At 38.3% G+C, this 11,723-nt stretch overlaps 1 protein-coding gene across 1 annotated transcript in view; it reads right to left on the reverse strand.

Moving 5' to 3' along the window:
- The window catches only part of LOC143025571 (transmembrane protein 65), a 32,642-nt gene extending 21,207 nt beyond the window's left edge, over nt 1-11,435 (reverse strand). The window contains exon 1 of the mRNA XM_076185454.1: nt 11,309-11,435. The gene's annotated coding sequence lies outside the window, so the exon portion shown is untranslated. The remainder of the gene's footprint in view (nt 1-11,308) is intronic.
- Nucleotides 11,436-11,723: the final 288 nt, after the last annotated feature.

The raw sequence follows: 11,723 nt of genomic DNA on the forward strand, positions 1-11,723 counted from the left end.
ATTATCCTGCAGGGTTCGTCCAAGTCCTTAAAAACCCAGGTCATAAAATTTTGTGAGAAGTCCTTAATTACTGAAGAAAAATTCAAGTTGTGGATTTTGTTTTCCACCAAAAATATATATATTTATATATATATATATATATATATATATATATATATATATATATATATATATATATATATATTTATATATATATATATATATATCAACCGGCAATAAAAAAAAATCCCTCTTCAATTGTGGTGGTTCTAACAGTGGACAAGATATTCTGCAGGTCCACTGCCCTTGAAATGCATTTTCTGGTCATTTTTGCAGGTGTTGGGCTATCCAGGAGTTTCTGTTCATAGGTTCTGAAAAAGTGCATCAGTGGGTCATGAAAAGTCCTTAAATAGTCATGAAAAAAAAATGACAAAGCGTGGGAACTGTACTCACGTAAGCCTAACTTGTTGCTGTTCCATCTGAAAGTTTATTTGGCATTGCATCAATATACATGAAGTGCATATAATGAAAAGAACACATAGTTCGAAATAACAATTATAACTGCCGAGGATAACACAAAAAACATGTAAGCTTATTTCTGTACAATTTTGTTAAGAAAATATGATAATATAAATAAACTACTGTGAGTAGGGATATACGAATATCATATATTCAACAACGAAGAATATACTGTATGTTTGCATGGTGCTGTTATGTACTAGGATAAGTTGGTGTCGACGCAGATGTGGCCGATTTGAAAATAAGCCTAATGCGGAGCCCACGTCCTCTAGCGACGAGGAAAAGTTATCTATAAATGGCTACAAAAGTAACCAAAGTTTGAGCATACGAACTCTAAAATCACCAGGGGTTATATGAAATCTACTTGACAACAAACATTTTCTGTTTAAAAGGAGCTATAATAATGAACTAGAAGGTTTAACCCATTCAACTCCGATGACAAGATGTCTTGTCATTTGGTCAAATAAAACAAAAAATCATAAAACACCAAAATGTTTGATCAAACACCAGAAAAATATGACGTCAGTCCTCGCTTCGCTGCGAGCGAAGCGAGGAGTGACGTCATATTTTTCTGGTGTTTGATCAAACATTTTGGTGTTTTATGATTTTTTGTTTTATTTGACCAAATGACAAGACATCTTGTCATCGGAGTTGAATGGGTTAAATGATGCATGTAACCTGTGAAATAAGACGAAATTATGTGAACAAGTGAAACAAGTGAAGAATTCACCCGAGAAGAAGGCCTTGGGATAAGGAGGGAGGAAGAAAAATATATGTCGATCTTGTAAAATGTCGAAGCACGAAGCACTAGGGAAAGGTCTTGATGATGTGGCAAATCATATAAAATAAATCAGAAAGAAATGGAAAACAATGTTGCTATGCTGACGAAAAAGATAATGGCGATGTTTGGTTTTGATTAAACATAACATAATTAGCTCCAATAGCTTTCTTTTATATATATATATATATATATATATATATATATATATATATATATATATATATATATATATATATGTTCAATTCTGGTATTAGATAGTCAATCGTTACAATTGAAATATCATAACAGCGACAGACTGAACGCAGATATCCCACTATCAAGGATTGCTACATACGCCTTTCCTACGCTCACCATCACAAACGGTTAAGGCGGGGTTTCCCTCCCTTAATCGCTTGGTGGCAACCAGAACAAATGTATAAAAGTTGCCAATGACAATGAGAAGCAACCTCGACGAATAATACTCCTGGAAAACATAATGACAACGCATGACGTCAATCCGAGGTAAATAGAAACGAGTTGAGCTGTCCGTAAGGCTTGGGGGTCAGCGGGTACACCGTCGGAAAATCCATACCCAACGTTATGGCAACATTGTTCTCCCCGCTTGGATAATCAAACGATTAGCATATACCGTCACTTCCTTTCAGTTGCTTACGTAATATGTTGTCTAGAAACAAAGATTTTAGAATAATAAATATATGCCCAACTGTCTCAACTGTAAATGATAACAACGAGTCTGTATTTCGTTGTTTAAAATATTGTCCACGACTTTGCCTCTACTTCCGTGTTGAGTTCGTCCTCCTACGGTTGGATGACGTAATATGTAAAAGCCTTGGAGCACAGGCATGTTTTACAAAATGTATGACGTATTTTTTAATCAAACAAAGTGGAGAGGCACCATAGTTGTGTAGTTACATAAACATCGCTATTGTAGAAAAAATATAAGTATAACTGGTTCCGAAAATTATTCATAAGTAGCTGAGGCTAATTGTGTACGTGCACGTTGAACATGACATGGATATGTAGACCCTCATAAAATCGTCATTTTCATTAATTAACGAGTATAAAAACCAGGCGAGCACAATGTGACGTCTTAATGATCAAATACACATGCCTTACCAAAGACAAATACTGCCCTTGATGGTGAGGAGGCTTAATATGTTTAATTATTACAAAAGCGCATTCGAGTAGAGACGAAACTGTACAGAAACCCCACAAATAGTATGGATATGTTGGCACTGAAGACTGTTGCCACCAGAACCTCGAAGGAAAGGTCAGATCGTTCTAACAGAGTTCACACCAACATCAGGAACAACCTACTCGTAACTGTAACTAGCATTCCCGTTGGATCATCGTCTCCTAACGGTGCCTTGCATCGTGTTAGTGGGAGTGTGTCACTGCGCAAGCAGAACAAAGTTTGGGGCATTAACTTACAACGTGAAATTAATGGCCCAAACTTTCGCTATGAAAGAAACGATGGAGAAGCACAGAACTTAGAATAGTGTGGTTCTTGAGAGACTACCACTGCAGAGTTTTTTTTTTTTTTTTTTTTTTTTTTTTAGCCGTGAGACAGTCATTAATGGCTTTGTTGTAAGAAATGAAGTCAAGACTCGGGTGGATGGTAATGTTGCTATTATCTTAAAATGTAAATACCAAAAGGCCTCTTTCCCATATATGGCAAGGCCACCCACCCCACACCCATTTGTTTCCTCATTTATCAAAGCCCCTTGTGGCTGAAAGACCATCCCTGACTCCCGCCCACTGCCTGGGTCAGAAGCAATGTAGCATGACACGGCACCTCCATGGCAGGGCCTGATGGCCGTGGCTGGTTTACCCCCACATCTTCATAACATGGCGACCCTCATTCCCACCTCCTCGTCTATTCTTAAAAAATTTGAGAAGAGGAATTATCACTTCGGCAACGCCAATCAAATACCATTCACACCTATCCTTTTTTTTTTTTTTTTTTTTTAACCCAGACTTTGACAGGGTGGCAATTCTTCATGTGGGCTATCCTACGGTGACAATCCTTCATGTGGGCCATCCTGGGTTTACGATTCTTCGGTTGTATAAGTTGATGACAATAAGTATAACCCTCATTCAACCTAACCTAATCTTTATTCCACTGTTGATATTCGGCGTACTGGGGTGACAATTCTTCAGGTGGGATCTCATGGGGTGACGATTCTTCGTGTGGGCGTTCTGGGGTGACAATTCTTCATGTGGACCCCCCCCCCCTTTTTTTATTCCTAAGCTCCTCTCTACCTCCCTTTTTCCTCTTCCACTTCTCTATTCTCAATTCTCCTTCTGCAGAAATAATAATAAATAAATTGACGATCCCCCACTCTCTTCCCTGAAAAACATGAACATTCAGACCTCTTCCGATCCTCCCATTGGATACCACTACATTGTCCATTAATACCTTATCAACCTTCCTTCCCTCCACCATCCTTTAACATGCATATTCATGCTTGGCTTTCTTATAAGAGTTTGCTATCGATAACTCCCTTTGTAAACACGTCTCCAACATCCTTTCTCCACTCTAATTCTTACATGACACCCCAGACCTCCCTACTACATTAGTTCATCTCCTACTCTACCAATAACATCCAACACTTCTGAATTTTAATTCCTCATGTACACCAATTCAAAAAGCCTCCCCTTCCTTTTCATTTTCATTGCCAGGACCATAGACACTAAAAATAAACAAAGGTTATACTAATAACAAATAAATTAAATAAAAATAAAACCTTTCCTATCTCAGTTTTAACTTCACTCATATTAACCTTGAAAACACTCCCCCACCAACACTCCACCGCCCATTTCCTGTCTCATCACGTACCAGAATAGCCACTCCTTCCTTCCTTGGCCCACTCATCATTCCCCAACATCCTCATAAGAACATAAAAATGGAGAAGCCCACAAGTCATAAGACCTACACTAAGCAGTTCCATGTCCTTTACCACCTCTCATCCTAACTATACAGTTATCTAATCTTCTTTTTAAACCCATTATTTCAACGCTCACTACACCAAACTACCAAAATCGAACTCACCCGTTCCTTTCAATATAATATAATTTTACGCTAACACGGTCATCTTCTGACAAACCGCCAACATTTTTACTTTCGCTCTCATCTGTACCACACGCTCACACAGTTAATGACCTACTTACTAGGGTTTTTGTTGGAGTCCTTCCTGATTCTTTTATGGCTTGAGAAACATGCAGTGAGCAGGATCCCTAGTCCCATTACTCCTCTTTTAATGAAGCACTTGGGGGAGAGGGAAACCGGAAAAGGCAGTCATAAAACTTCAATGGATCATCATAAAAAAAAAAAGCATCATCCTACAATTACGGGTAAATTTTTAGGCTCTCATACGGACGAATTACAAGGACTCTGGTCCGCAGGGGCGCCCCCCAAAAGTCGAGTATCAGCTGCACTGGTCAATATCATAGTGCATACACATACATATGTATATTGTAAATATACAGAGTGGCTCAAGAGTTAATTTACCGTAAAAATTGTTCCCACGAGTTTCAATGACCTTTGACCGAATACCCGCGACCCCGCGATGACTGGCAACAGTCTTCGTGTCCTTCCATAGATCTGAGAAACTATGGACTTGTGTTACATTAGTGTATAAGAGTATATAATGCAGTTGGTATTGATGGAAACATAATTATCTTTGGCCCGGTCAGGAGACCGAGTGCCAACCCCTCGAGGTTGCATACCCAGATGGAGGTGAGGATGTTGACTGGTTTTGAAGACGAACAGTAGGGAGATGACTTTATCTGATGTCCCTCTTGTAGGAGCACCACTAGCAGACACCGTCAATGGTCCCAATCTTACTGTAATAATGTTAATAATCATATTTCATCTAGATGATTTTTTGTCAAATTATATCCAAAGTAAACGAAATGTACATAAATTAAAAAGAAACTAAAATATAATTTCCCCTTTGAAAAGGCGTTGCATATTTTAGCATTTCAATTTCTTTTTCACAGATTTCAAAGTGTCAAACTTGGTTCTCTCTTTTTAAGAAAACACAAGTTATATAAAAAAAATCTCCCGGACAGCGAGTGGAAAACTCTCCTTCACATTTTTCAATGTGTCAAACTCCGCTGTTGCTTTTTTTCTTCTTCGTTCAAATCTTGAAGGCTTCAGGTCTTTGCCTTGCAAACCTTTTTTTCATCATAGTCTCATGGCGTTAGAGAAGGTGATATTGGAGGCCATCCAGCAGTATACTTTCATCCAGTCCATGTGTTGAAAGAGTTACAAGTTGCAGTGATAAACAGTGCTGATATGAGACCTTCCTGTCCATAACGAGGTCGGGTACTACATATATATACATATATATATATATATATATATATATATATATATATATATATATATATATATATATATATATATATGTGTGTGTGTGTGTGTGTGTGTGTGTGTGTGTGTGTGTGTGTGTGTGTGTGTGTGTGTGTGTGTGTGTGTGTGTGTGTGTGTGTTTCATCGAGAAATTCTCGTGCACATACACCATAATGAGAAAGTACACCATCAAAATAATTTAATTGAAATTAAAGCAGGGTAACTCAGACATGCATGCAAGCGTTCATGTAACTGCTTCCGTTGAAATTAATGTTAGCGAAATACAATTTTGTTTAAGTAACTTTCGGACCACTTGTGTTGATATGCAATTCCTGCATGGCCATGTGTGTGGTTATGATTTTCATGTACGTTCCGTGTATACATGTATAGGTTATATACATATGTATATTTATACGTGGATAATTAAGCCGGCGTATACTTTACAAAATTTGGGTCACGTTCTTTAAGTTTACAGTTTATATGCTCATTTTCATGTAATTGTATATATATTACAAACACGTGGAGGCTTTATGCATTAGCACATTCATGTGCATATGATATGCATTGCATTACATATGTATCTTGACGTATGTACATATTTGTGTCCACGCTAATTTCATTCTCATGCATCTATTTATCTACATAATTATTTGTTTGATTTATTCACCTCTCACCAAACTGAGGATTGCAGCCACGGTTCCTTCTGTTCCTGTTTGGCGGCAGCCCAAGTCCATAAAATCCCTCTTTTTCTCTCTCTCTCTTTCTCTCTTTGCGCGTCCTCCAACAACCGACCCAATTTCGGTCCCCCAAGTGGCGCCGGACCCTCATGTAGTAGACGACTTGACAGCTCGAGTCGACAGCCAATATGTGCAGCTCCATCTCCCTCCCTCATCCTCGTCACCCTTTCCTTCCCCCTCCTTCAATCTCTTCCACCCTCGCCCAATATGTGCAGCTCCATCTCCCTCCCTCATCCTCGTCACCCTTTCCTTCTCCCTCCTTTAATCTCTCTTCCACCCTCGCCCTATCTTTCTTTTCTTCGTCATTTTTCTAGCTCTTTTTCTCTCTCTCTCTCTTTGATGTCTGTCTCTCCTTGTCCTTTTCCTCGTTTTCTTTTCTCTTTTCTTGTTTTTTCCCTCTTTTTCTTTCTCTGTATCTTTTAGTTTCTATTTCTCTCTTCTTCCCGTTTTCTTTCTCTCCCGGAATACCCCCCAACAATGACCTCTATCTAAATGAATAAATAAAATAAAGTTATCTGAACTTATTTGGAAATGAAAAAAAAAAAATCACCAGGGGGGAGGGCGCAAAATTAGATAACGTCTTAGCCTTGGAAAAGAAGGACCCTATTTTTCAGAGCCAAAGACAAACAAGAATTGGGTAAACCTTCCCACGCTTTCCTGTGATTAATTATTAATTTAAATGCAGAACTTCCGAATGCAGTAGTCCATGTAAGGATGTTGCAGAAAACAGATAGTTCTGTTACAGGAAATCTCTAAAACCAAACACTCTCCGATAATCGGAAGGTAAAAATAGATTTAGTTTTCTTCTTCTTCTTTAATAATAATTTGTTTCTGGTATTCAGACTTTGTGTGTTTCGGAACTTTTTTCTTCCCGAATTATGGAACATTTCATCTATATTTTGTAACCAATGGCCAGCGCTTCCATCCCTGGGGGGCAATTTGGCGACGAAGAGGCGGAATTGTGAAGGTGGCGTTGTAACATGAGTGTGTTACTCTGGACTAGGTGACGTAAGGCAAGAGTGATGCGCGGTTTCGTTTGTATACTTTATTCTGATGAAGATAAGAGTGTCAGAGGCAGACGTGGCGTGGTGCCCCCCCCCCCTCCTCGAAGTGGGGGACCGACCGCAAAGGCCTAGGGACGTGTAACAAGTTAAGTATAGAGAACTAACCAAGGTCTAAATATACAGGTCAGACCGTTTACATTCTTCTGCGCAGCTTCTGACGTCATTTGGCTGAGTCCATTTTCTCTTTATGATACACTGAAGAAAACTGTGAAACGCCAAGGAAGACAGGAACTATAATATTTTATATTATATATATATATATTATATAATATATATATTATATAATATATATATTATATATTCATATATATAGACAGGAACTATAATATTTTATATATATTTATATATATATTTTATATTATATTTGTCAGAATATAACTAATTGCGTGGAGCAGTGCGAGCGAAGGCGACGGTATTTTCGAACGACGGACCAGCTTCAACTGACAGCTATAGGACCCGCTAACCCCACTTTGAGCAGCCAGGTGACGTTCACGGGCCCGCTGCGCCAACTCCCTCGAAATTCGGTCGGAAGTGGTTAGACCTTATATTCTTAGATCTTGGAACTAACTAGCCTGTCCGCTCGGGGCGGACAGTATATAAACGCGGGACTGACCCGACGCAATGACAAAACACGACCTAATTGCGGTGACCCTTTCTGGCCTGTCAATACCAGCGTCAGGTCCTATACACTCCAACTCCAGATGCATACAATTTGCACCGATGCTAGAATGCTTGTGGGGTACATGTGCACCACAGCGTAGAAGATAAATTCAAGGAGTAAGGCTGCAGATTATTAAAGTAATCAGAATTCTCCTTTGGTAGGAAATACGCCTCCAATCATAAAAACATATGCGTTAATTTGGTCAGTAGGGGTGTTACCAAAATCTCCCCCATTCACACTGAAGTATTCCTGCGTAAAACTTGTCTAGTCACTACCCCCAGGCGAGATGGCGGCGTTTGGGAAGTAAAAACACACGCACACACACATATATATATATTAGAATAAATAGGCAGTAAGTTCTCTTTTAAACATGTTTGGTTAAAGACCAGCGCAAATTCAGTATCAACTAACTTCTTAGTAGTTTTCTCTATCTTCCGAATAGACTTCTTGTAATCAGAAGGGAGGTCAAAAACGAGGCTGCCGAGATCCATATTGTATTGTTAAGAAAATACTATACAATAATACATAATGCAAGCTTTCGGTTGATGCTTTCAACCATCTTCAGGCGAGAAAAGAATCTAATACATAAAAGGAGGCTAACAATTTAAGTACAGAAATTTGGTGTATACAAGGTACTGGGAGAGGTCACATGTGGTCTATCCTGGGTTTACGATTCTTCGGCTGTGTAAGTCGATGACAATAAGCATAGCCCTCATTCAACTCAACCTAACCTAACATAACCCAATATATATTCCACTTGATATTCGGCGTACTGGGGTGACAATTCTTCATGTGACCACACACACACACACACACACACACACACACACACACATATATATATATATATATATAAAAATATATATACAGATATATGTATATATAAATATATATGTATATATATATATATATATATATATATATACATATATATATATATATGTATACATATATATATGCATATATATATATAAATATATATATATATATATATATATATATATACACATATATGAATATCCAATGTTATTCTTCACACGAGCGTATACACACGGCATTCGGCCTTTTTCCCCCGTTATCGAATTTCTTATCGCCTGATTTCGGTATCTTCCTCACCTTGGCCACGGAGGTGGAGCGAATAGGCCTATGTCGTAATTTACGTCTTCTGTGGTGAGATACAACGCAATAACACGTTGTGACGTCATCGATGATGTCTGGGCTGTGACAATTTACCCGAGTCATTGTTATGACGTGACTGGGTCTGACTCACTAGTGTCGCATGACTATTTTTTTGATGGATCTAAGTCGTCAATGTATCATGAATTATGAGTCATAATCTTATCCATTTCATTATTTATCTACGTGTATTATTATTTTTGTTGTTTCATCTTATTATTATTAATATTATTGTTATTATTATTATTATTATTATTCATTATTATCATCATCATCATCATCATGGTAGCTAATGACCAAAATTTAACTTTCGACAAACCACAGCATACTGCACTTTTCACTTTTTCTGTCTTTATTTTCGCAAACCCGTTAAACAGAGCAGCGTTTCCGACCTGGGGTGTTCAAATAATTTATGGGGGATGCTGGGAAACGATGCATACATACACTTTCCTTTATCATTGAAGTAATACAATATTAGTTACGAGGTGCTGGACTGCTTAGACCTGACTACAAGGGCCACTAGAGTCGGAACAGGTTGGGAAACGCTGATTTAGTGGTTTTAGAGACTTTTTTTTTTACTCACAGAAGAACATTGAGTCATCTAACCTGTTCTATTCTTCACTGCTATCCGCCTTAAATTCTCAGTTACCACACCTATGAGTGTGCTTTATTATTATTTAGCAATCTGTGGGAGACAAGAACAATGCCGCTGAGTCCCCATGCGCATTACATAAGGGGACTGAATGGGGTGGAACGAGGCAACTTTCCCCTTTATTCGTATTCTTTTTTTGGGGGGGAGTCGAGACAAAAAGTAGGATTGTGCTGTGCCACCATACCTCCTTATATGGGTGACCAAGACGTTTATGGTTATGTTTTTTTTTTTTTTTTTTTTTTTTTTTTCCCTACCTGTATCCCGAATTCAAGGGCGTCACTTCGACTGGAAACTGTCAACGGTCACTTCCGAGCGTCGCTTGTTGTTGTTGTCAGGAAGAATCGCGGGGATCAATATTCGCGGCACGTTGAGGCTTTTGTTCAACAACAAGTCCAGTAAGGAGGCGTTTACACTACGTTCGAAGCTTCTGTTATTGTCGTCAGGTGATTCTATTAAACTTGAAAAGAGATCCTTAGACACTTTGTTATGGAGCTCATGCATCGCGTTGGCGGGGCATGAAGACGACATCAGTCGGTTTATATCTGCATTAGGATACTCATTGCACGAAGGTGACCTTCGTAGTGTACCTCCCAGCCAGGCAAGCCATAAAATGGCTATGCAGCGTGTTTTATTCAATATTTCTTAGTCCTTTTACTCTCACGAGAACTAACAAAAACCCCTCCTATATTTTTGGTATTTACAACAAAATTCTTCTCGCTTCTGTGAATGTCCTTCAACTATGGTGTGTCATTGGGTATTACACCATTAAGATGTCCATCAAAAACAGTTGTCACTATAATTACAACAAATACTGCATAATCGAAAAACTACTCCCTTCACTACAATTAATTTTTTTCATGCGCAAGTGGAACAGTTCATTGCAGATAATAACTTGAGGCGTAGTTATGTAAAACACTGCCACTGCTGCATGCTGGGTATGCGCACGACTTTCGTAAATAATCGAATGTATGCATTAATTTAAATTCATATTGCTTGTTTTATTATAGTAAATGGTACAAATGTTTCTTAATTAGATATATGGCTTTCTCAGTAAACTAGAAATATGTTTTTCATCTAATTCTTGTAACAGACACTCACCTTTCTCACTAAAAAATGGTAATTTGGCAGGTAAAATGATTAAAAACTGTCATTTGGGTAGAACTATGGTGAATCTAAGATTTTGGTCGTGACCAGAGAATACAAAAATGTATAAAAGCTTAACTTTATGTGAACAACTGTTGCCAGTAATAATTATATATCACAACTTTTAATCGCCTTAATGGCTTCGTCTAGATCTATTGACGCGTCACGTTTCATTAAGTGTTATGATATTGCATTTCCTACGGTATGTTTGATCACAACTTCAAGATGTTTCCACTTACCTGCACGGGGGGGTTAGCAGCCGCTGAACTGCTAGAAATAGAACACAAAAACAGCTGTTTCGGTACCATCGTCGTCCCGTTTGTATGTTGTACCACATGGCTTTCCCCGCCAAACGCCATGTTTGATTACATATCACTGCCTTAATGGTCGGTTCTGCTTCTTCAAGGTCCGCTACACCTGATTAAATACTACTAATGCAGTTTTATCACCTGTGAATTATTTTTGTCTCGACAAAAATATTGCCATTAATGATAATGGTGAGTGAGTAAATATGTATAAATAGAAAAAATATTTATATATTGTTTGGTTGACTGCATCCTTCATTGGTGGTTGTTGTGTTGATTGCTCAATGATTGGACTGGTTGGATGGGCGACTCATTGAATAATTGAATGGATGATTAACTGATTAGCTTG

This window comes from Oratosquilla oratoria, chromosome 5, assembly GCF_046742065.1.
Source record: "Oratosquilla oratoria isolate Oo_2021 chromosome 5, ASM4674206v1, whole genome shotgun sequence".
In the NCBI taxonomy this organism is placed as follows: domain Eukaryota; kingdom Metazoa; phylum Arthropoda; class Malacostraca; order Stomatopoda; family Squillidae; genus Oratosquilla; species Oratosquilla oratoria.